This window comes from Rhagoletis pomonella, unplaced genomic scaffold (assembly GCF_013731165.1).
Source record: "Rhagoletis pomonella isolate Grant_MI unplaced genomic scaffold, Rhpom_1.0 Rhpom_scaffold_00006, whole genome shotgun sequence".
Taxonomy (NCBI): domain Eukaryota; kingdom Metazoa; phylum Arthropoda; class Insecta; order Diptera; family Tephritidae; genus Rhagoletis; species Rhagoletis pomonella.
The window spans coordinates 38,791,942-38,797,167 of record NW_023458560.1 but is presented as its reverse complement, the minus strand read 5'-3'; the positions used below and the strand labels follow the sequence as shown (position 1 = coordinate 38,797,167).

General features: G+C 40.5%; 1 protein-coding gene across 3 annotated transcripts in view; it reads right to left on the bottom strand.

Moving 5' to 3' along the window:
* Positions 1–5,226, bottom strand: part of LOC118740730 — a 226,132-nt gene that overhangs the window by 134,644 nt on the left and 86,262 nt on the right. The window lies entirely within an intron of this gene.

Here is a 5,226-nt window from a genome sequence, read left to right as displayed (position 1 = left end):
TATTTAATGTTCGGCTCCGCCCGAACTTAGCCTTTCTTACTTGTTTTCGAAATTAATTTTAGTACTTAACAACAATTTGCAAGTCATGCGCCATCATTGCTTATTAAAAGTTGTTTTACTAGAGATATTTATGGAATTGTAAACTGACCCCAGGCCCCCTTCCAGCTCTTTACGAGCGACCACCTGTGTATGTAGACGGCACAATTTTGCTTTATCAACGTAAATTGTTTAAATTGCCGTTGTCGCAATTATCATTATTTGTTCGTGTTGTTGCTGTTGTTGTTGCTCGTCGCTGATAACATTTTGAGTAAATCTGACAATAACCGACTGGGCGACCAAGTAAAATGCGCAAATATGCCCTTTTAGGTAGTTAAAAAAAGAGTAAAACTTCGGCACCAGCTGAAGCTTAGAACAAAAGAAACGAATGCGGGAATGCATAAATAATTTTGTTGCACGGTGTTTGCGTTAACATCTGCATATCGTCGTCTCAGAAAACGGATGTCGAATGTTACAAAACACGGTTTTGAGAAAATTGACTTTGAAGTTTAAGGTCGAATTAATCCGAAACTGTACGGTAGATTTTTGTAACTTTTGAAGGAGACGTAGTTGGTGTTATTAGTTTTGATTTCCCATATTTTTACATTTAATATCTCTTAACGTTAATGAGAAAATTTACTTTTCATTCCGTATACATTTGTCGTAAGTAGCGTTTACTCACCACTTTGTTTTTTCCACAGAACATACGACAATAGTAAAGTATCTATTTCAACGACGATGGTATAATTTGATGAAAAAAACAGACATATTTATTAAATAATGATTACTTATTAGAAAAAACATAACAAAAACATAATCATGTATTTAATAAAAAAAATCTGTACATCTCTTATGTTGTAAATATGTTACGAACATACGTTTTCTTTATATAAAAACAAAAAACAATACTTAAATTCAGTCTTTTGTACATTTTTATCTCTTTCATTTCATTGGAGACTCAGTGCAAGCTAAAATTTAAAAATTTAAAATTTTAAAATTAGTTACTTAGTTTAATTTTCAATTTTAATTGTATCGTTATAGTAGAGGACCATCCAATTGTCGTAAGTTCAAAGTTTTGCGATACATACGACAAATGTTTTATGATTAAAAAAAGATTACATTTGTATGGGAATTTGTCGTATGTGCCACATACGACAAACGTTTTATGATTAAAAAAAGGCACGTTTGTATGGGAATTTGTCGTATGTGACGCATTTTCAGCACATACAACAAAAGGCATACCCAATCATTAATATTATGTAACATACGACAAAATGCGCACGAAATATCTCAAAAACTAATGGAGATATAAAAAAATGGATTGCAGAAATCGAAAGAGCATGTCCAACTTAGTAAATCTGCATCAAAATCCCAAAATCGTGATTTTGCACATTCGTCATCCGTTTTCTGAAGCGACGATATGTTAGCGCGAGCAATTTATTCTATTCGATTTCAGCTGTACTATTTGACCTACAAATATTGTATTAAAATTTTTGCCTTGAATTGTTTTAGGCCCATGAAGTTAAAATGAAAACCCATTGAGAAGATGAAGTGAAGCGTGAAACGTAACTACATATGTACAAATTCCGATAAAACTGTGTCAAAAGTGAAATCGTGGTGAGAGTACTTAAATGTTTAGTTTTTCATTTACAATACTATTAGAGATATACAACGGTTATGGTTATAGATATTGAAAGATACTTCTTGAGAGATCATATAAGAGCAATTTTTGAGGTGTAAATATCTTAGCTCTCGGTATGGGTATAATTTGCGTTAACCTAGCAGAAAATTTGTAATACCTTCCTGTGTGTACAAATGAATATTTCTGGCCTAGTTCAGGGCTACTTCAGGGCCATTTCGCGACTAGCTCACGGCTAGTTTAGGACCAGTTCGGTACCTATTCAGGAATATTTCAGAACCTTTTCGGAACTCTTTTCGGATCATTTCGGAACAAATTCACAACTATTTGGGGACCATTTTGGGACTAGTTCTGGCCTATTTCGAGCCTAGTTCAAGACTAATAAGGGACTATTTCGGATCCTTTCGGGAAAAGTTCGTGACTTTTTCGACTCTTTTAGGACATTTCCGGAATTATTTCGAAACAGTTTCGGGACCTGTTCAGGACTATTTCTGAACCATTTCAGCACTATTTGGGGACAAGTTCACAGCCACTGTCGGAAAATTCAGCCCCCATGACGAAACGTCCGTTAACGGACTGAGGCTGATCGACTTCGCCGAGGCCCGAAACATGGTAGTATGCAGTACTAGGTTCAAGCATAAAAAGATCCATCGGCTACGTGGATGTCTCCAGGTCGAAAAACGAGAATTCAAATCGATCATGCTGTGATAGCCGGAAGGCATGCTTCCAGCGTTTTAGACGTTAGACCTGTTCAACAATCCGACATACGCGAGCAGTGGAACCACATTTCCCGATCATTAAGTACCGCCGCAAAAGAAGCAGTTGGATTTCAGCGAGCCCGAAAGAACAACTGGTACGATGAGGAATGTCAAGAAGCCGCAGAGAAAAAATACGCCGCCTATAGGGTCACGCTGCGATCGGGCGCAACGCGAACCATGTGGGACCGTTATAGGGGACTGAAAAAGGAAGCGAGACGTATTTTCTGCAATAAGAGAGAGGCCGAAATACGTAAGTGCGAAGAGCTTGAGATGCTGGCCGACAGGAAGAACGCCCGAAAATTCTACCAGAGGGTTAGGCGACTTACGGAAGGTTTCAAGACCGGGGCGAACTCCTGTAAGAACAACAATGGCGACCTAGTGACCGATGTCCAGAATATACTTAAATTATGGAGGGAACACTTTTACAACCTATTGAATGGCAGCAGCTCTGAAAGTAGTGAAGAAAACGAACCCGAGTCCCCAGTCGACGATGATTGAGTAGCTGTCCCACCGCCTGATTATGACGAGGTACGAATAGCGATTACGCGGCTGAAAAACAACAAAGCTGCTGGAGCTGACGGCCTGCCAGCCGAGCTATGCAAGTACGGCGGCGAGGAGCTGATGAGGTGCATGCATCAGCTCGTATGCAGAATATGGTCATATGAACGCATGCCCGACGACTGGAATTTAAGTGTGCTCTGCCCAATCCACAAGAAAGGCGACCCCGCCATACGCGCCAACTACCGCGGAATCAGCCTTCTAAGCATAGCTTATAAGATCTTATCGAGTGTATTGTGCGAAAGACTGAAGCCCACCGTCAACGAGCTGATTGGACCTTAGCAGTGTGGCTTTAGGTCTGGAAAATCCACCATAGATCAGGTATTCACAATACGCCAAATCTTGGAAAAGACCCGCGAGAATAGCATCGACACACACCATCTATTTGTCGATTTCAAAACCGCTTTCGACCGCACGAAGAGAAGTTGCTTTTATGCCTCGATGTCTGAGTTTGGTATCCCCGCGAAACTAATCCGGCTGTGTAAAACGACATTGAGCAATACCACCAGCTCCGTCAGGATAGGGAAGGACCTCTCCCTGCCGTTTGATACCAAACGAGGTTTCAGACAAGGGGACTCCCTTTCGTCTGATTTCTTTAATCTGATGTTGGAGAAGAAAATAAGAGCCGCAGAACTGAACCGCTCAGGCACAATACTTTACAAGAGCGTACAATTGCAGGCGTATGCCGACGACATCGATATTATCGGTTAAAACAAGGGCTACGTCTGTTCTGCCTTCTCGGAATTGGATAGAGAAGCAAAGCGAATGGATCTGGTGATGAACGAGGACAAAACGAAGTATCTCCTGTCATCACACAAACAGTCAGAGCATACCCACGTCACTGTTGACAGTTACAAGTTTGAAAAAGTAGACGACTTCGTTTATTTGGGAATTAAAATTCAGCGGCTCCGCTGGCTTGGCCATGTCGTTCGAATGGACACAAACGCTCCTGCTCTGAAAATATTCAACGCGGGCCGCGATGCTGGTAACAGAGGAATGGGAAGGCCTCCTCTGCGTTGGAAAGACCAGGTGGAGAAGTACTTGGCTTCACTTGACATTTCCAATTGGCGTCAGCTAGCACAGAAGAGAAATGACTGGCCTGTTATTTTGTACTCGGCCAAAATCGCTTAGGCAGTTACAGCGCCAAGAAAGATAAAGAACTAATCCGTTAATAATACGAAAAAACCCCGAACTACAGTGCATTAACGAAAACTCGAACACAAGATAACTCGAACATTCGGAAATACTCATTTTAGACTCATAAATTCTGAGCACTCTGAAATTGTTTAAAAGATTTTTCCTTTTCTGGTAAGCACTTTTTTTGTATCAGTGGGGTAACGCATTACAAGTCGGCTAGATGCGTAGATAATAATAGTAATAATAGATTGGCGCATACACATATGTTAGTGTTTGGCCGAGCTTCTCCTCCGATTTGTGGCGTGCGCCGTGATGTTTTCACACAAAGTGGAGTTGTCTGCGCTAATCATATGGACCTGCAGCCTTCAGTGACTGGTTAGAAGTCCCAAGATAGTTAAAAATCGCAAGACAGTCTCCTGGAATGTGATTAGTTCTGTGGATATTCTGGGGTTATGGCTTCCTAACAGTTATTTTGCCTGCCTTAGTCCAGACGTGTTCTCCTACTTAGGTATTGTTCTTCTGCTCTTACTCTTTCCTGATAGTATGAGGGCCGACTGCAAGGAAGGGTTCTGGTCCTATCGGTCGAGTGGCTGCTACTTCTCTAGCTAGCCAGTCAGCTCCCTGGGGCCGTATTTTTACTAGATGCGTATATTTTTATTTAAAGGCGCCTTACTGCGGACGGACGGACAGACAGTCGCGGCTTAATCGATTTATCTTTTCATTCTGAGCATTTTTGTACACATTTGTCTATATCTATCTCGATTCGTTTTGCCTGTTACAAACAACCGTTATGTGAACAAAGTTATAATACCCTTGTGCACAAGTGCGCTCGGGTATAAAAATTTTTAATAAATAATTCTAGTACAAAAGCTCATAGTTAGTTAAATCACTTATTGTATAACTTGGCAATCAAAACTTACCTGCCTGTACGTGCCTCCAAAGTCAAGACTTCTACGCGTAACCTAAACTAAAGCCGAAAATATCGCCTTTAAAGCTTCAAATCACCTTTTTATTCACACTATTTGAACTATCGACAATCGAACTACATATGTATGTATGTATGTATGTAGTATGTAAATATGTAAGTACTCTACTAGA